This window comes from Sciurus vulgaris (genome assembly GCF_902686455.1).
Source record: "Sciurus vulgaris genome assembly, chromosome: 5".
Taxonomy (NCBI): Eukaryota; Metazoa; Chordata; class Mammalia; order Rodentia; family Sciuridae; genus Sciurus; species Sciurus vulgaris.
Genome location: NC_136465.1, coordinates 146,724,719 through 146,746,715, shown reverse-complemented (window position 1 = coordinate 146,746,715; position 21,997 = coordinate 146,724,719).

Here is a 21,997-nt window from a genome sequence, read left to right as displayed (position 1 = left end):
ACTATTTTGGTTTGAGATATAATTAATAAACACTCTGGTCTATCACAAAAATCAACCCAGTTGTCATTCTTCCTCATGCTCTATGACTTTGTAAATACTTCTTGTTATTTCTGTTTTAGGTAAGATTATAAAACTCAATGATAAACTTAACTTGCTTAAGTTAAAAGAATGTATTGTCTCACATAATTAAATCACCACAGGAAGGCTGCAAGGAAGCTGGCAGTAGACAGTTTAGAATGTGGCATTTAGAAGATGATTGGAACTCCAACCTTGTCCCTTCTCTCTCCCATTTTGTACCATATGATGGAAGACATGACTCTTAGAAGCTCTGAGCTCTTATTCTAATAGTCCTATGATCTCAGAAGAAAAAGTCTTCTCTGCCATATGTCCAGTTTTATAAATATCAGTGAAAGATCTGACTGTTTTTCCTGCCTCCGGTGCCCATCTTCACCAAAAGTAGGGGATGAAGTAGTGAACTAGGCTCAGCTTTGGCGATGTGGAGGCTCAGGGCAAGAAGAATGGCATCTCTATTAGAGGAAAGGGAAGAAAAAGGGAAAGACCTTATCACAGTGCACTAGAGATACTGCAGACACCTCACCAAAGAAAACCCTTTCCCTTAACAATTCTAGTGTTTCCAAGTTTGACAGTACATGGTCATTTCATCAGCTCTAAATGCTTTTTTCTCCTTTTATCAAGCCATTCAGATTCATCATTTTTAAAAAATAAGTACAATATTTACTTTCCAAAGTTCTCTGATTATTCTTCTTCATTTGTATTTATTCAACACTAATTATAACTATATTAATGAAAATAGAAATTGGTGGTAAGGGTCCTGGATCAGAATCTGGTTATGTTATCAATTGGTTTTATAATATTGCAAATTCCAAAAATGTCTTTGAATTTAATTTTAGTTTCAAGTCAAACCAAGATTATTGCTTTAGCAATTAAGTAACACTAAAATTATTCTTAGGAAGTACTATTATCTCCTTCCATTCCACTCCCTGCCATTTTGCAAATGTCTCTTTAGTTCTCTTCTTACCTTCTTGCAAAGTTTTTGGAACCAATTCTTTATTGCTGGTGTCCTAATATTCCATAACCAAGTGTCTTGTTATCTGTCTCTTTAAAATTCACTATGCTGTTTGTGGACTCCTTTGATTTGAGAAACTCATATTTCACAGTTCTGAGAACTTGTTTTTTATTACTACATAGATAATTGATGCACTTTACCAAAAACAAGCCTGACCCTTCCATTTTTCCTCCTCCTCCTATTCTTCTTCCTCCTCCTCCTTCTTTTTGTACTAGGGATTTAAACTCAGGGGCACTTTACCACTGAGCTACATCCTCAGACATTGTTATATTTCATGTTGAGAGAGTCTCACTAAGTTGCTTAGGGCCTCACTAAATTTCCCAGATTGGCCTTCAACTTGTGATCCTCCTGCCTCAGCTTCCTAAGTCACTGGGATTGCAGGCATGCATCACTGCACCCAGCCAATTTCTGTTTCATTACTTTGGAACTCCTAATACTTAGATATTAGATTCCTATATTTATTCTTAAAAATGTTTTATCTTTTATCTCCTAATCATGTATTGCCTTTTAGTGTTATTTTCTGGGGTAAATTTCTTAATCTTTTCTTCTTCCATTGAATATATTTACATATGTATTTTCATGTATATTTACATATTAATTCAGTCATTTGTGTTATATATATATTCACTTATGTATGATATATACATGCATATGTACACAATACAATAATGTATAAATGTATTTATATATTCAATTTTACCAGATTGAATACCAGATTCTTGATTTCTAAGAACATATTCTTTTTCACTGAATGATCTTTTTGCATGTGAACCTGGTTGCATTGTTTAAGAACTTGGAGGGACAGCAGTAATAGTTTTCAGTAAATGACTTTTATTAATCCTCTTGTTTCCCATCCTTTTATATTCTTTCCTCTTCTGCCTTTACTATTTCTGCTGTTCCAGGTGTTGGGATAGATCTAGTACTGATTCTAGACTTCTCTGAGTCAGTGGCTTCCAAAAGTGACTCTCCTGGGTCCTGCAGCAGTGGGATGGAATGGTGGCCATTCTTCGTGAAAAATGGAGAAATTCTGGGGAATACAACTGCTTCCTACACACGCTTTGAACTAATTCCATTTTAATTCCCTCCACCCCCACCACCCCAGCTTTCCCCTTTGGAGATCTTCTACTTTACAATTCCTGAAACTTTCTGAAGTTTTGTGATTCCCATCTCCCTGCCTTATATTGTATCCCCCATCTATAGTCAGTTAGGCTTCATTTTTCTCTAAGTCAGTTAATGGATCAGTCAAGGATTAATTGGGGAAATAGAAAACACAAACATTTTTTCAAGTAAAGAAAATTTAGCTTGAAGAGTTGACTGCACATCATGCAGCTATTACATGCTCTAAGGTTTAAGGAACAAAGAGAAGTGTTGGGGTTCTCAGACTCTAAAAAACCAGAGGAGAGGCCCCACAGTGCATGCCCCATAGAACTGGAGCTCACAATTCTGAGCATGGTTGTTGCTGGTTCTTCTGGAAGCATGAGACAGCTAACTCTGAGAGCCTGGAAGGAAGTTAGCATTTTAAGTGAAAAGGCCAAGGAAGTGAGGGGCAAAGGGTGGGGAACTTTCAAAGAAAACCAGAGCTGGAAAGCAGTTAAAGTAGTAAAACTCGATTCTATTTGGGACTCCTTCAGAGGGGAAAAGAGATGTCAGTAGAGAACTGCCCTAGATTTTGACTACAACATATTAAAGTGGAACTCTGCAAGTAGAACATTACAGTGCTAAATGTTAAGAAACATAGAAGCTACTGTTTGTCTTAGCTATGGAAAATTAGTTACAGGAAACAGAAGGTACAGTAGAATTCTCACAAAATCAACAGGAAAGCCTCTGAATGAAGCAGGCCATGGTGACAAGACATCACCTGTGGGATGGTGGAGAGTGAGGAATTTGTTCAGATATCAAGGATGATCAGATAAGGAAGGTGGGGGATTCTGGGAAACCCAATTTAGTAGAATTCTCGCAGAAATTGGGTGATGCATGATGGATTTGGAAGTTCAAAAATTGAGGCTCTTATTCAGAAGAGAACTCAGAGAGAGGACTCTGCTTAAGGTTTGGTGAAGGACAGACTGTGAGAACAAAAAGGAACTCCTGTCTTCTGATCTCCATCTAGTGACTACTACTGAGTAAAACAGAAAGCCAGGTGGCAAGGCTCTCTGGGAAATGTATTTGCAGAGGGTCACCTCCAGCTTCACTGAAAAGAGAAGCATAGAATGAGACTGAGCATGGGCTTGGTTCTTTTCAAACAACTTCCATACATATTAGGTTTTCAATATATATCATGTGAAAAATTAATTTAAAAAATATTTGAGAAAGCTATATATAAAATACAAATTAGAATTAAAAAAAGCTATAATTAAGCATCCTAATACTTGATTAATAATAGCTAACATTATTAAATTCTTATAGTATGACAGATACTGTTATATCTCTGTATGATATATATATACATATGAGATATATGTGTATATATATGAGATATATATGTATGAGATATATATAAATATATATCTCATACAGAGCATTGTACTATAGTTTTAAATACTGTGCTTAAATGGCTAGCTTTCAATTCATAAAGTTTAGAATTACCTACTTACTTAATAAATTTAATTTTTTTATTCTTAATGCTTAACTTTGCTCATTCATACATTACAATTTGAAATAACCTTTGATGATTAATTCCATGTGTCAATGTGACTGGGTCATAAGGTACCCAGATATTTGTCAAACATGTTATTCTGGGAACTTTTGTCAGGAATTGTTTTGGCTGAGATTAGCATTTAACTCATTGCTAGGCTAGCTACATGCTCCCAAGTGTAGTTGGCTCTCATCCAAAAAGGGTGAACCTCGCTGATTAGGAAAGAATTCCTCCTACCTGACTGCTTTTGAACTCAGATACTGTGTTTTTTTCTGTCTTTGGACTCCAGCTGAAACACGTTTCTCCTCTTGGATCTTGAGCCTGCCAGACTTTGGATGGGAAATAAATCATCAGTTCTCCTGGGTATCCAGTTTGCTAATTTATTCTGCTTATCTTGGGGCTTGTCAACCTCCATAATCATTTGAACAAAATTGGACCACTTCCTTATTAATTTATTCATTCTCATTCTCTCGCTCTCTGTGTGTGTGTGTGTCTCTCTCTCTCTCTCTCAAACCTGGACTACTACAGAATCCAATGTAGCTCTAGCACAATTTCATTTAAGTCAGTATTCATGTTTTGCATTATTATGACTACATAATCATTTTTCCCTGGAAAAATCCAGCTTAAAAGTGGATAGAAGGAGAGGATATTGTCATTCTGCATGTAGACTTTCTCTTCCTCCTGTTTTTAATTTCACTTCTGGAATTCTGCCTCTAACTTACATAGTTCTTAAGTGAAACACAGAAGTGAGAAGCAAGAGAGACTGAAGACCTTCTCCTAATCCTCTTCACTCCACCATACAGTTGCAGTCATTCAACAATTATTGAGGATTTCCTGATTTTGGATTTTGTATTAAGTGTTTTAAAGTCTACAAAGATGTATTTTAAAAGCTGGACTTAAACCCAGCCAGGAAGTAGCACTTCGTGAATACCAATTCCATCAGAAAATCCTAGAAGCTGAATTGTATGTGTGTATCCCATTTTTTAAAAAAATACACAACTTTAACCATGAATATTTTAAAATTAGCAATTATCTGTAAAGTCCATAGGTAATTATTACAGGTTAATGACAACCTGTCTTACTAGCCCTTAAATGTCATTTGCATTAAAAAATTGAGGGTCATGAACATTCTTCTGCTAATTATCTACTTCATGTGCAATATATTTTGTCAGACTGTTAAAGTTTGGAGCAAAAGAACAATGCTAATGAAATGTCAAAAGAATTAAAAAAAAACAGTTCTCGAATATAGAAAACTGAGTAATTAGTCCACAAATATTGGTCAAATTCACATTAAAAATAAGCCATTTAAATCTTAAGTAATCAAGAGTAGTTCCTGAAGTACAAATGAATCAAATGAAGAACACTGGTTTCTTTTAAGGAAGTCTTTTATACTATTTTCCATAGACTATCTGATAGGCTATTTCCACAAACTATCAAAATTCACTCATTGCCTGGACTAACTACTCCATATCCAAAGTTCCCTCAATAAGAGAAGAACCAAGAGTGGTCTTTAGATTTATCTGGGTAATAGTAAGTTTCAAAGGCTGGTGCCAGTGGAGGGATGAAAGGAAATGATCAAGGAACGTGCAGACTTTAAATACAGACCACAGCTGGAACTTGTCCTCTTGAATTTTACTATAGAAAGAAAAGGTAACAAATCAAATATTTTTTAATATATATATACATATATATTATCAATGGATTATTTATTTATTCATTTATTTGTTTATATGTGATCCTGAGGATCACATGTGTGAGAACCCAGGGCCTCACACATGCCAGGCAAGTGCTCTACCACTGAGCCACAATATCAAGAATATTCTTAAGTTACACGTTAGTCAAAGGATGGAAGTGATTTGTTTCAAAAGTAATGGAAAACATTGTTTAAAAAGGGGATGCAAACTTAGAAATGTGGGAGAAATTACAGACACTTGGGAAGGTGGAAAAAATTACAGGACAAGAAGTCAGGAGAAGGAACCAAGTCCAAGAGCAGTTGAATTGGGGGCTGAAATAAAGGCACTGAGGCCTGGAGATAGGACATGTACCTGGTGCCAGACAACCTGGGTCTGAGCTGGTTCCTCCATTTATCAGATATGCTGCTGTAGAACAATGGTTTTCACATCTCTGTCTGGCCATTTCCTCCCATGTAAAATGGGGATAAGGTTGGTACCTTCATCATAGGATTGTTGTGAGTATAAAGTGTGTTGATACCTGTCAAGGGCTTAGGATAGTACCTGGCGCATAATAAATGCAAAATGCCAGCTATTGTTGATTATTTTAAGAAGTCATCTGCTGGGCTAGGAGGGTAGGAGAGAATTGGAATTTTCAAAATTAGAGATAACACTGCTCTGCACTGTTATTGCACAATAGGTCATATTAACCTGCTAATTCTGAAAAGAAGATTGGGCGACCAATAGAGGGTTTGCTGTTCTGGTGCTTCATATGTGTCTTTTAACCCTTATAATCAACCTATGAGCAGGACCGTTATTATCCCCATTTGCAGGTGAAAAAAACATAGAGATTAAAAATATGGGTATCATGGACTAGAAGAGATATAGAAGATTATTCTGAACTGTATTGAGACATAATGGACTCCACAGCTCCAAAATGTATGCCAAATTTTGTTCATATGTGAGAACTCTCAATTCTGAGCAAATCTGAGCATTAGCCACATGTTACAGAGGTGGTTTGATTATTAATACATCTGTATAATAGACATAGACTCACAATAAGACAGGAAAAGAAATTTACTGGGATCAACAGAGAAGAAAGGATTGCTAGGCTGAGCATGGACTTGATTATGTATGCAGAGGGGAGCCATCTACTGAATGCAGTGATAAGATATTCTCAGCTGTGAACATGTGATGACTCTCTACTTGCTTCATTACAGAACTTTGTGTCCATGATGCACTCTTCTGATGCTGTACACATTATGCAGCAACAAAATTATCAAATACATTACTCTCTCCTTGGGGAAGAGTAGCAGGCCCACACCTTCTGCCACATTAACCTTTCCTTTTTTATGTTAAGGCTTTTGCCTCCTGTTCACTTTTCCTTTCCTTATTGCTCATAAGCATTCAAGTCTCTATAGCCTTTGCTGAAATTTGCAAGTTTTCCCAGAGCTGCAATCCCAGTTGGTATATCACTAGCTTCTTCCCCCTTGTCTATGATACACAAGGAACCATCTGCTGTTTGAAATTGCATTGTTGCCAGCATAAACTGTGAGAGGTAGGCTAGGAAGATTCAAATCTGTTACTACCCTGTAGAGGAGAAAACCTGCTTTAAATATTCCTAAAGATTGCTTTATATCGAAAGCTTGATTTATTTCCATTTGAAAAACTAAGTGAAAAAATGAGGACTGAAAAACACTGGTAATATTACCTACCTATAGCACTCCTCCTAGAGATAAATACCTTACCAGAAAATTTGTTGTTATTGTTGAAGTAACGCTTGAAAATTATATAATAAATGGAGCTCTGCAATTTTATGCATTTTTATGTTCACAATTACCATAAAAGTAGTTCTCAGTTGTTTCATGTAAAATCTTAGTAGATTTTACCTGTTGGGTTCATTATTGTTGCTTCACAGCAATTTCCACTTTATATTCTTTCTAAATAGCCGACACAACAAATTGGCCTAATTAAATGGGTTGAATTTGGAATATTAAAAGTAAAAATGCTCCTTATAAAAATGCATGTTCTTCATTCAGATCTTTGAAATGATTGGGAGGACTTTTCTTGCCAAGTCAAATTGACCACTGGACTGCAATTACAGAGAATGTCTATCTTAGGAAACTTGAATTTGTCTGCTCACACCTGCATCATTGGAACTGAAATGCAATTATTAGTCAGGGCTAGATCACTATAGTGTGTTATATAGAATAATATTTTGAGATTTTGAGACTTAGGATTCAAATCTATCTCTTAGCAAAGATTAGATAGTTTCCATTTTTTTAAACGCATGAGCAATTTACTCCTATAAGGAGCAGAAGGGGTAAAAAATGACCCCTGTCTTCCAACTTACATATTCTCTGGCAAAGCAATTCTTTGAAAAAAAAAATAAATAAGTACCTTCCTGAGGCATTATCCCAGTGCCCAAAGTCAATTGCTGAAATGCTTTCTCTAGACTTAGTTACTGAAAGGTTTTGGAAGAGCATTTCTAAAAAAAAAGAAAAAAACAGTAATAATCATTAAAATAAAGGAAGTTGATATTATCAGGGAATCTTCCAGAGTACATATGATCAAGGTGCTTGAAAGAGGAAATTGGGAGGGGGGGATGTTATATAACATGAAACATTAAATGTTCAGAAGCCACATAGCATGAAAAATGCTGTCTTGGAGCAGGAACAATGATGTAGATGAAAACGATTAGAAGGAATTTACATATTGAAATTCTTTGCTTCTGTGAAATTTGTGCAATTTAAAGGGATCCAGGTGTACATCTTTCCTAAGGGTAGGTCCAGGGTAGGAGACCTGACTTGCTAGGTCAGGCCAAAACTGCACCTTTGAGTGTACTCACTGATCAAGATACACTGGCTCTATTTTGGAGTGGCCTCCCACCCACTGTCTATTCCTTGTTTACCATCTCATGTTTACCATCTATACTCCCTTCAAGACTTTGCATTTTCATTCTCAGAACAAAATAAAAGAAACCTGTTGCAATTCTGAGGTTCTCTTCACTACCTCTGTAGAAATGTGGCACATAATAAGCACTCGAAATTTCTCTTGAGTGAATGATTACTAACAAACAAACCTGCCAAATGGCGTGAAGAGCTACTTCAATAAAGTGCTGGGGACAAAAGCCTGCGTGTAATGTGTTAAGAAAGTATAGAAGGACGATAATGAAGAGAGCAAAGGAAGGAACACTAGTGAGGAATTTTGTGGTGAAAGTTATAAGAGTAACTAAGAGTAATGGGACAGGAGTTCAAGAGGAAAGTCAGATGAACTAGACTTTTATTAAAATAGGTTGTGTTTGAATTGGTTATACTATGGTATGTTAATGTTTGTATTTTGATAAGAGTGATCCAATAAAGAGGAAAAGATCAATGGTGGGGGAAGGGGGAGGGGAATGGGGGAGGGAGGGAAGGACTAAAACAATATTATTTTGTTCGTGAGAAGTGCTGGGTAGGAAGGACATGAACACAGGCCCCTCCTTCCTCAATGGGTTTCAGCAAAATAAGGATTATTCCGAAGCAGATGCAGGCTGGTGGAACTTGTGGTGTAAAGAAAGCTCTCTTCTGTTTAAATTTTCCATTTGAGAAAAGGAAACATGTTCATAAACACACAAAAAAGAGGCAAAAAGAAAAATTCCAGGCTTAAAGAAGAAAAAAAGATTATATGAAACAACCTAGGAGTGTGGAAGAGTGAATAAACCACAGAAATATATCAAAATTACCAGGAAGTATTAAAAAAAAGTTCAAGACCTTCTTCGAAAGTTGTTTTCTGATATTCTCTACTCTATTAGATTTAGAACTTGCAACTAAGATTACAACAAAAAATCTTTTACTCTGTGAGAAAAGTGATATCATTTTCAACTTGTCATGATTGTGAGTTATATATTCATGGGGGGCAGGGAATTGCCACTGTGTATTTTATTTAAAAAATTTAGTGTTTTATAAGAGAGTTGTTATATACAATAAAAACCTGTCCTGTTTTCTGTGGATGAAGACTCTATGGTCAATAGCAATTCAACATTAAATAGAAAAGTTCAGAGATAAACAATTCATAGGTTTTAAATTGTGTACCATGCTGTGTAGCATAATGAAATCTGACACCACCCTGCTTCATTCCACCTGGGACATGAATCATCTCTTTGTCAAATGTATCCACTCAGTATATGCTGCCCACCATTTAGTCACCTAGCAACCATCTCAGTTTTAAAATGAATAACAGTATCAAAATGCTATGCTCAAGTAATTCCTATGCAACCTTATAATGGCCACAAAACACAATATTACTGACATTGGCAATTCACTTAAGCCAAAGAAAATCATAAAGGACTTCCTTAAGTAAAAAGGTGAAATTTCTTGACTTTTTAAAGAAAGAAAGAAAAAATATATATATACTAAAGTTTCCAAGATCTATGTAAAAATCTATGTAAAAATGAATCATCCATCTGTGAAATTGTGAAGATGGTAAAAGAAATCTGTACTAGACTTTCTGCTGCATTCAAACTATAAAATTTACAGTCACAGCATCTTATAAGTGCTTAGAAAAGATAGAAAAACATTTAATTTGTGTTTGCATGTTGTGTGAAAGTATTATATATATATATATAATATATATATATATATAAAGGTTTAGTATTGGGCAGTCAGGAAACTAGTGCAGTTTATATATATTATTATATATATTTAAAGTTTAAATGCATATCTATACACACACACAAAGGTTCAGGTATGCACTGGAGGTCTAAGGATGTATCCCTGTGGATAAGGGGGGTAAAATGTATAGTTAAATTTACTGCTACTGTTCCTAGACAATGAGTGTCTGTCTTTAGAACCAGGGTTCAAACTGACTTGGGTTACAGAAGTCAGTGAAAGGGTATGTGAAGGATATGAAAAAAAAAAAAAAAAACATTCACCAAGACAGCCCCCCCACCCCCAAAGAAAGGAGGACAGTGTGACCCAGGAGGAGGGAGAAGGAAAGAAGACAAACATTCATCCCTTCCCAGGGACAATGGGTCCTAAAGGGAGGAGGCAGATACTGAACGCTGGACCCTGAACTTTGACCCTTTCCCATTTATGATGAGTCCTGGAAGAAGAAAAGCAAATATGAAGCTCTGGAATATAATGGCTCCCAGAGGAAGAAGATCAGTAATGAGCCCTGAGACCTGGGTTTTTACCCTTAGCCAAAACACTGAAATCTGGAGGGTAAGGCAAAAGAATGAGCTCTGGGCTCTAACTTTTTATCCCAATAACAATGAGCTTTTACAATTGTTTCCCTGAGTTAGAATGAGTTTAGAGCTTGTATAGCTGTTTTCCTGGGTTAGATTTTTAACCTGCACAACTAGTTTCCTGACTGCCCAAGTCTCTAAAGATTAAGTCACACTAAATATTCTGCTATGATTAATTCTCATTAAGACCTATGAAAAGCAGACCCCTCTTGTAACTAGTGCCCATTTTCTCCCCTGAAAATGTGCCATGTGCCATTCTGCCAATGCTTCATAAAGACAGCTTGCTGACCATTTGAGGTCTGCTTCCATCTTGGTTATTTGTACTTTACAATATGCACACTTAAATTCAATTATATTACCTTTTGAATAATGTGCTATTACAGCTTGTTACTGATTTGCAATTTTAGACACCAACATGATTAAGGACATACAGTTCCAAAATGTACACTGACATCTAAAGAAAAGGCAAAAGCAGGAAAATGTCCTAAACCTTCCCTTCGCCTTTCTCCCCTGAAGCAGCTCCTAGAATAGTTAACTGATACTCCTTGGAAGCGGGTTAAAAAAAACCTTCAATACAGAGGTTTTATGACTTTCACTATAGAAGGTCATGAGACCTTTCTACCCAAAAGAAAAGAGCATCCTTACCCTGAAAAATAGACATACTAAGAAGAATCTGAGTAAATGGGCCTTGCCGAGTTCCCTCCCATTCATTACATTATATTACTTTAAAAATGAAGATTCAAAGAAATGGGAGACCTGTTTACCATTATGGATAGTTATGCAAACCTCTGATTGGAGGATGAAGAGTATGAGCTAATGGTAATGAATGTGTCATAAAATCTTATAAAACAATAGATCTATATATAATAAATAATATATGCAATAAATCTCTATATAAGACAATAAACTGTGTATGTTTCTTACTAACCTGTTTTTATTTTTTTTTCCTTATAAGGGCCTCAGTTACTAACCTATCATATGAAAGTATTTTTCTCCCCTATATAACATTCAGACTAATATATTTTGACTTTGGGATCTTTGTTGTGAATATAATAAAGAAGTTTCAAAAAATCACAACAAAACTTCTGGAAACAGTAGATGTTTGCATTAAACTTGACGAGGCATCGGGTGGCAGAGCAAAACATGAATACATCTGGGTTCTGCAATTTTGATCCCAGCAAAACTAATTTATGGGAGTTTATCTCCTGTAATATTTTTACCTATTATTTGTGTTCTCTTTCAAAAAGCATCAAAGTATTTTAGAAAAGATGCTTAGTCTTTAGTACATACTGAGATTGTTCTGTGATTGCCTCTCAGAATTCTGGCTCCAGTGCAGCTTGACGTATGTCAATCAGGCAAATGATAGGTTGCATGAGTGGAACCTGAAATGAATCAGTTTACCTTATTGCACAGTTTCAAGGGGAAACAGCATCTGCGTGATTTTGTCATTGGGTTCCAGTAGTTACTAAATTTCCTCACTGGTAGAAATGGCAGTGGCCTAATGAGGGATTTTCCACTGATTTTTCTCACATGCATATAGGAGCCAAGTACATTTTTTCCCTTGAGGAAAAGAGTGGAAATTATAGGGCAGTAGATAGTTGTCAGTAAAGAGAATGCTAAAAGGGAAGTTCAAAGGAGTTTCATGTTTCATATTGCAAAGAAAAAGGTCATACCAAGTGAAATATCAGATAAAAAAGTCCTGATTACACATGAAGCAAAGGCAAAGAGCACAGGATGGAGGGGAATATGCACATATTAAATATTTGAGTGAAGAGGCAAAGTAGGAGAGGAAATTCCCCTTGGGGATATCTTACTTGATCAAGTTGATAACTTGTTATGCTGGGAAAATATGAAGGTAAGCATTTATAATCCAGTCCAGTCAAATGATTTGATAAAGGGATATGATTATAAGATACATGGATTCAGGCCTTTTGACTTGACACGATTATTGATGATAGGTTATCTGGTTCCAAAGTAACCGTGCTTGGCATTATAAGATTAAAAATATTTACTTCATGGCACACAGGATTGATGTTTGAGGATCATTTTCTCAGAACTTTAACTTTGACAAAGAAGAATAAGGAGGAAACACAAAACATGAATTATCTCTGCTTTGGGCACAATTGCATCCCTCTGAAAGTTCACCTTAAATCTCAGTTCTTCAGAATGTAACTACATTTGAAGGAAGAATTTTAAGAGGAATGTAGTTAGAATTGGGTGCTTAGGGTGGACTAATACAAAATGACTAGTGTCTTTCTAAGAGCAGAAGTTCAGCAGATTAGACAAAGAGGAAAGAAGGGAAAGGAGATAGAAATAGGAAAGACACTGGAATGAATCTGACATAACTTTCCTGTATGAATACACTACAGTGAGCCATTGTGTACATCCACAAAACTGGGAACCTAATTGGAATAAGATATATGAGTTTATATAGTTACATCAAAACGAATTCCACTGTTACAAGTAACTAGAAACAATCATTTTTTTTTTTTTTTTTAAGAAGATTAGCACACAAACAACACAGACTGGGGAGGACACAGGGAGCAGGTGGCCAGAGGCAAGTCAATGAGGAAGATCTCTGAAGACACCAAACCTGTTAATCCCTTCATCTTGGACTTTTGGGCTTGCGAATTGTGAGAAAATACATTTCTGTTATTTAAACCACGTTACCTGTAGTATTTTATTGTGGCAGCCTAGAAAATTTATAAATTCTCCCAATTTATGTTTAAATGTATCCTTATACTGTTAAAACAAGGTTTTAGAGAATAGGGGAGTCTGGGGAAATCCACAGAAAAATATCTATCACTATTTAAAGTAATTAAATTCTCTTGATAGAGGAGGAAAAAGAGAAAATAACAGAGGCTGCATGGAAGAAGTGGCTCTTGGACCTTGAGGATCTTATGTTTCTCCTGCATCAAGAAAAATCTGCAAACTATTGTCATTCCAGCATCCTACATAAATGTATACCTGGCCTGTTGTGTAAATACTTTTACATATATGTATATATATTAAATATAGCACATGCACATACACATTTAGTCTATCAGAATGCAAATCTGCCTAAGACACAAAACTTCTTGCTCTCAGAGAAAGGAGATTCAGGTCAAAAGACATCCCCAATAGGAAATATTGGGAAGACATTGCTAGAAAATAAGTAAATCTCAAAGAATAAAATAGACCCCTAAAAAAACAACTGATTTTGGTTGAATGTTTTCAATCAGTAATTGATAAGCTAAACTACGCCACAATAATTATTGAAATAGTTAAATTTTAAACTTGTTTTATGCCCAGGTTTAGTGTAGCTAATTTTATGTATCATTAGTAAAGTCTTCTAGTGTAGCTAGGGTTCTCTCTGAGACAAGCAGCAGAAGACCTGCCCCAAATGGCTCAGGCATCCAGCAGCCATGGTGCGTTTCAAGTTGCATCCCAAGTTCTATCTGAAATGAAGCTGCAGGAATCCATCTGCTGTCTCTGCTCTCTCTGGGCTGCCCTTTTTATTTTATTTCATTTGATCTAATTAGTTGTACATGACAGTAGAATGCATTTCTACATTTTGATAAATCATACATAAATGGAGTATAAGTTTTCATTTGCCTGATTGTAAATACTGTAGGATCACATCAGTCATGCAGTGACTGTGTGCATGGGGTAATAACGTCTGTTTCACTCTATGATCCTTCTTACCATAAACTCCCTCCCCTCCCTTCACTCCCCTTTACCTAATATAAAGTAACTCTATTCTTTGCTAGATACCCCCCATTGTGAACTAGCATCTGCATATCAGAAAAACATTTGGCCTTTGGTTTTTTTGGGTTTGGCTTATTTTGCTTAGCATGATATTCTCCAACTACCTACCATTTACCAGCAAATACCATAATTCACTCTTCTTTAAGGCCAAGTAATATTCCTTAAGTGTACGTACCACATTTCTTTAGCCATTCATCTTTTGAAGGGCACCTAGGTTGGCTTCATAGTTTAGCTATTGTGAGTTAAACTGCTATAAACATTGATGTAAATTTAGAGATTACACATTTGATGGTTATGTTTTTTACAACTCACTGAAATTCAATTTCTGTGCAGTTAAGTACACATATTAAAGGTACCACTTGTCTGTTTTAGATGTCTGTCCATATGTATACATTTAAAATCAGCATCACAATTAGAATAGTAAGTATCTTCATCACCCCCAAAGTGCCCTCGGGTCCTTTTGTATTCCCTTTCTCCCTCAACATAGTTCTTTTCTGTCATTACAGGAAATTCTCAATCTTATTTTTGTCAATATAGATTCTGTTATTTCAATTTTAGAATTCTATGTGAATGGAATAACAGTGTTTCCTTTTCATGACCTGGCTTTTTCAACCAATGGAATGATCTTGATATTCATCCCTATTTTGGATACATCCATAGTTCTCACCCTTTTTATTGCTGAGTGGTAGTCCATTCTATGGTTGGTGGATATTTTTGTTGCTAGTTTGGGGGTATTAAAAGTCAAATTATTCCTAAAAGTTATTTACCCATGATCACTCTATAACACTACAGGTCAATAACACTACAGTGTGCTATTTCAAAGTCTGTCTTTCTTATTTTTTTATACATTGAACAAGTTTCTTACATGTTCTTCAAATGTACTCATATACATGCATTGTTTTATTTTTGCCAACACCAAAGAAATAATTAACAATTTAAAGTGGGTTTCTTTGGTGGGATGAATATCATTCAAGAAATGTAGACTATATATAAATATCACTACAGGCACTCCTGTCCTTGCATGAACAGATAAACTCCTGCAGCACAAAGAATAGTCTACACTCATCAGAACGATGGTCCAGACTTACAAGATTTCTGATGGTCATGTGTTAAGACACTTACTGGAGGATTTTCTCCTGACCCAAAGTAGTAATTATTTGATTTCTGCTTCTCTCCTTATAACATTGTTTTTTTGCTTTGAATGAGCCCTTTATGACATATGCTGTCAGAATGCTTTAAAGGATAAGAACTGAAATTTAGTCAAAATAATATTTATGACTATTTTTACACCAACTTGCTGTTAACTAGGAGGCAAAACTCACTTGAGGACTTCATTTTAGTTCATTATAATTCATGCCACATGGAGCAAGGTTGGTTCTCAATGATCACTAATGTGGAAAAAAAGAACATAAAGAACTGAAAAACCACAGCAAAAAAAAAAAGCAAAGCAAAACAAACAAAACCAAACAACCCAATCACTAAGTGGGCTAAGGAACTGAACAGATTTCACAGAAGAAATACTATTGATCAACAAATATATGAAAAAAATGTTCAATTTCTTTAGCAATTACTGAAATGCAAATCAAAACTAAGATTTCATCTCACCCCAGTCAGAATGGCAACTATCAAGAATACAAGCAACAATATGGGTTGGTGAGGATGTGGGGGAAAAGGTACACTCACACATTGCTGGTGGGAATGCAAATTGGTGCAACCATTATGGAAAGTAGGATGTATGGCTAAAGAAAATGTGGTACATATATGCAAGGAATATTACTCAGCCTTAAAGAAGAATGAAATTAAGGCATTTGCTGATAAATGAATGGAGCTAGAGAATATCATGCTAAACAAAATAAGCCAAACCCAAAAAACTAAAGGTCAAATTTTTCTCTTACGCAGATGCTAATTCACAATAAGAGGTTTGGTGGTTAAGGAAAAATAGAGTTACTTTATATTAGGTAGAGGGGAGTGAAGGGAGGGGAGGGTGTATAGGGAGAGGAAGGATAGTAGAATTAATCAGACATTATTACCCTATGTACTATACTATGTATCTATGTACTTTTCCCCTATGTAACTATACAACCAGTGTACATCATGTACAACCTGAAGAATAAGAAATTATACTCCATCTGTGTCTGATGTATCAAATTTCATTCTACTGTCATGTATAACTGATTAGAACAAATATGAAAACAATAATTGTGAACAATCAAGCTGATTTTCTTTAATTTACAACTACTAAGTTGCCTTGTCTGTAACATGGGAGTAATAATGGTGTGAACAGGTTCTTTATGAACATTAAATAAAATAATATAGGTAACGTAATTAGAATAGTGGCTGGCATTTGGTATGCATGATAATGAATAATATATCATCTGTATTAGTTAGTTTTCCATTACTATGACAAAATACCATAAGAAATCAATTGAAATGAGGAAATGTTTATTTTGGTTTCTGGTTTCAGAAGTTTCAGTCCATTGTTGCTTGGACACACTAATTTTGGGCTTGTTTTAAGGCAGAACATTAGAGCAGAGTGTGTCATGGAGGAAATGGCAAACAGGAAGCAAAGAGAGAGAGGAAATTTCTGGGATTCCAATATACTCTTTAAGGGCACCCCTCTCCCCCATTATGTGACTTTTTTCCACTAGGCCCCACCTTCTAGAGTTTCCACTGTCTTCTAATAATGATAGAGCTGACTATCAAGCCCTTATCATGTGAGACTTTGCAGGTTACTCCAACATCTACATATCTTTCAGACCTAAGGTTTTATAATTCTGCCAGAAAGTTGATCCAGAGGAAAACCTTAAGCTTAAAAGAAAATTCTCTGTCTAGGATATCTAATTTTAGCAAATGCAAAAGTAGGAAATATTGTGGATTGTATCATTGGAAGAGGTTTGCTAAATCCTGATTTCTGTAACTGTGAATGTATTGTTATTTGGAAACAGAGTTTTTACAGATGTAATCAAGATAACATGAACTCATATTAGGGAAGGATGACCTCTAGACTAATGACCTTTTTCCTTATAAGACGATAGAAATCTGGGCACAGAGACACACAGAGATACGGGAAAGAATGTCACGTAAAATCGGGGGCAAAGACCGGAATTAAGGTGCTATAAACCAAGGAATGCCAAGGATTACTGGCAATCACTGAAAACTAGGAGAGGCAAAGAAGTCTTCTTGCTTTGAGCCTTCAAAGGAAGCCTGGCCCTGAGGACACTGATTTGAGACTTCTAGCTTCCAGAACTATGAAAGAAGAAATTTCTGTGGACTAAAGCCGCTTTTTCCTGGTGCTTTGTTATGATGGCCTAGGAAATCAGTTTAGTGATTATTGTACAAATTAAAATGATGTTTAACAATGGAAAGCTGTTGGCTTGGTCTTTCTTCATAGGTCAGAAGAATGAAGGATCAAAGTTAATTCATTCCTAAGCATTCCAAGATGCTTGGATGATCACTGTTCTCTCTGTATTCCACTGTATACAGTCATACTATGAAACAGCATTCATTAACTTCAAATTTTCAATGAAAATACATAAAGTATCTAATCCTAGAAGTCTTAAATCCTCAACTGAATTAGTCCCAAAAGACATAATTTATGTTAAACTGTTTTAATTTTTGAATATCCTTCCTTCACTAGGACATAATCCCTGTTTGTCTAATCTTGTTGAAATAACAAAAATGGAAGTCTAATTTCACTTATGTTTCAAACAATTCATGCAAACTTTCAAACCCTTCAAAATAACACCATTGAAATCACTGTGACTGAAAGAAAGCAAATCAAATTTATCACAGTATTTCCTAATGACAAAAATAAAGGAACTGAATTTTAGAAATACAACTTTTAGTCAGGTTTTTAACCAAGCATTTTGATTACATATCTATTCAAGCACTTTATCCTACTTTCAGATTCCTTTCTTGGTCTTAAATGACAATATGAAACTCAAAAGTCATCTGATTATGATTGATGATTTTAGAAAATTATATTTAAACAGGTATTTTGTTCTTTTAATTTTTCTTCTAAGAAAACAGCAAGGGTTGAATAGTTCAAATAATTGCAGACCATAGTTTGTAAAACAAAACCAATATAAATTCAAATTTAAGAAAAAATGTCATTAATGTCATAAATGTCATTAATTTAAAAAACTAATTTCCCAGTTGATTGTTAAAAATATCATTATTACTCATGGATACTGAGAGACTAAATATAAAAATGGATAATGGCAAAACTATATATAAAAATAGAATTCCGACCCACAATCTGCAACAATAGACAGAAAAACAACCCATTCTCTACAGTAACCAGCCCAAGAAGTCAGCTATTTATAAGTGAGACTTGTGGGAAGTCTAAATCCACCATCTCTAGAAACAAACTAGCTAAGAATGAAGTCTGTAACAATTGTCCCAAAATAACCAGGACTTGACTAATAACTAACAGCTTCTTTAATGATTGTCCCCACTTCCAATTTAAGACCAACCAGAGAAATCTGAATATGCATCCCTAACCAATCACGAAGGATGCCTCATATTGAGTTAGCACATCTACAGCTTCCTCATGCCAACAGCCTTCACTCAAGAACATACCTGAAACATTCTCTTTTCCTCCATAAATCTTTCCCATTCTTCTGTCTGCCTTTGAGTCTCTGGCTAAAATGCAAGTAACAGTGGCCAATTCTTGCTGTAGTGAGCTCTGACTGAATAGGTTTTACTGGTACTTACATAAAATTTTCAGGTAAGAGTCAAATAATGTATGAAATCCTTAAAATTAGTAGCTATGAGTTTAATGGCTGAGTCTATGCAATCATAAGCACTCAGTATATCTACCAGTTACATAATTAATTTGCAATGGAATCCTGAAATTATATAACCTTTATTCGTTTGTGGAGAAAATGGATGATATATTCTATGATGAGCAATAAGTGAAGCGTGCCAACATGTTCAGTTTGGCAAAAATTGAAAACATGTCTGTGATGCCTTTCTAAAGACAAAAAAAAAAAAATTGCTGCAATATTTGATTCTTGTCCATACAATATGTAAAAGTAGTTGGTAAATAATTAAGTGCTTCATATATGTACTCACCTCTCTGGGACCAAAGTTCACTTGCAAAGTAAAACAAACTTAGATTTACCTTTTTCACTTGGTTTGACCCAGAAAATGACAGTGAATCACATATTCATCAGAAAAAAAAATCCTATTTTTTTTATTGTTTTTTTTTTTATTATTATTATTTTGGGGTACTGGACATTGAACCAAGAGACACTGAGGTACATTCCCAGCCCTTTGTATTTCTTATTTTAACAGGATTTCAGTAAGTTGCTTAGGGCTTCACTAAGTTGGGGAGGCTGGCCTCAAAATTGCAATCTTCCTGCCTCAGACTCCCAAGCTATTGGGGTTATAGACATGAGACACTGTGTCTAGGATCTGACAAAAACTTTCTAACTTGAATTTGCTAACACATACCTGGTATTATATGTGATTTTTTATGTTCAAAACTAAAGCTTCAACTCTGATTGCCTTCATCCCATTGGTACTAAGGATTTATATACATTTTTCCATTTAAATTTCAGTTTTATTTTTAAATCTCTTACCCAGTAGGGTTGTTATTGCACAACAAAATGACACTTTGGTATTACATTGCTATATTACATCAAGTACTAACATAATACTAGTATGGTTTGAAAAACTATGTTATGTCTAAAGAAAAGGATTAAAATTGTATTTTCAAAGTGTATTTGTTATCCATTTGATATTAATATTATATTAGAATTTTATTTGATTCAAAGGGGAAAAAACTGTTATATTGGGTCTAAACTAGAGACCAGCCTTTTTCTTAACTAACTGAGATTTCAGATAAGTAAATTGTATTTTCTGGATATATTTAATCAATACAAAATGAATTGGACTAGATGATCTCAAAGAGTTGTCAAAGATTTCTCTGCACTCTTACACTAGGATTGTTTTATAAAGATTTGAAAATTTCAAATTTAAATCCATAGTGAATCTGAATATTGATACAGCTAGAAAGGACTGAGTAAGTGGATTTTAACAGTTATGCTGGATTACACAGGAGTTGACTATCTTGCTTGTAAATATTACACACACTGCCTATCTATTTGGCTGGCATTTCATAATGCTTACCTTTCAAAGACTGTCTTAGTGTAAACTCAGTTTAGAGTTACACTCTCCAGTGTGGGAACACAGCTACATGTGGCTCTTCACTTGAAATGTACTAAATATTACTGAGAACTGGAATTTTAGTTTTAGTTAATACAAATATATATACCTTTCTGCACTGAGGATCAAACCCAGGACTTTGCACAGGCTAGGCAAGTACTCTACCACTCAACTAAACCCCCAAGCTTCAGATTTAAATTTTAAAACCATTGAGAGGGTTTTTATAGACCAGGGCATATAAAGGGAAGGAAAAGATGGGGAAAGATTGGCCAATGGGTACTGAGTGACAGATAGGAGAAATAAGTTCTGGTGTGCTACTGACCAGTAGGGTGATGATAATATTGGTAGTGTAGTTTTCATTTCAAAAAGCTAAGGATAGTGTTATGGGGCGCAACTTAAGAACAGACCAATCACCACTAAGTAGTCCAAATTTGAGAGTCTTTATTAAGCTGGTGGGCTGACTGTCTCACACAATGGGCCAAAAATGGCTACTGGGAGAATAGCCCAATCATAGAGTTGTAGGGGTTCTTATACCAAAAATCACATCAATCATAAGTGTCTGTTGCTATGATTCGAAATTACAAACTAACATCATGAGATCATCAAAAGAAGGAGAAGTGGGTCAAAATGACCCTTATCTAGGTACAAACTAAAGAATGGTTACTAACACAGTCACACAGTCACTGTTCACATGGTACATTGTTTAGAAGGAGCAATAAGAATTGAAAGAGAGCAATTGTTCTTTACATAGGCATTGTCATTCTGTATTGTTAAACATGTCACACTAAGTAACTGATGATTGGTACAGAGGCGGGGTGTTCCCATGGGAGAAGCTTATTTCCTACGTAAGATGGAATCTCAGAAAAATGGAGTCTGTTTAGTCATTTCCCTTAGAGTCTGTCCTATAACATTCTCATCAAGTCAGATCTGTCAGCCCATCACAATAGCAGAGTGAAACAGACATTATTACCTCATGTACACATATGACTGCATGACCAATGTGATCCTGCAAGATATACAATCAGAAAAATGACAAATTACACTCCATTCATGTATGATCTATCAAAATGTATAAACGCATTCTACAGTCATGTACAACTAATTAGAACAAATTAAAGAATTAATAAATTAAATTTTAAAAATGCTAAGGAGTGAAGAGTGGGGAGCGGGTATGGGCCTGGGAAGGATAGTAGAATGAATCAGACTTTATTACCCCTTGTACATGTATAACTGTACGACTGGTGGGATTCGACATCATGTATAGCCAGAAAAATGAGAAATTATACTTCATTGTATATGATGTATCAAGGTGCATTGTATTGTCATATATAACTGATTAAAACAAATTTTTAAAATTTTTAAAAATCAAAACAAAACATAATAAAAATAAATATTTTTTTAAAAAAAGCTAAGGAAAAGATTTCAAATGCTTTTACCACAAAGAAATGATAAATGTTTGAAGACTT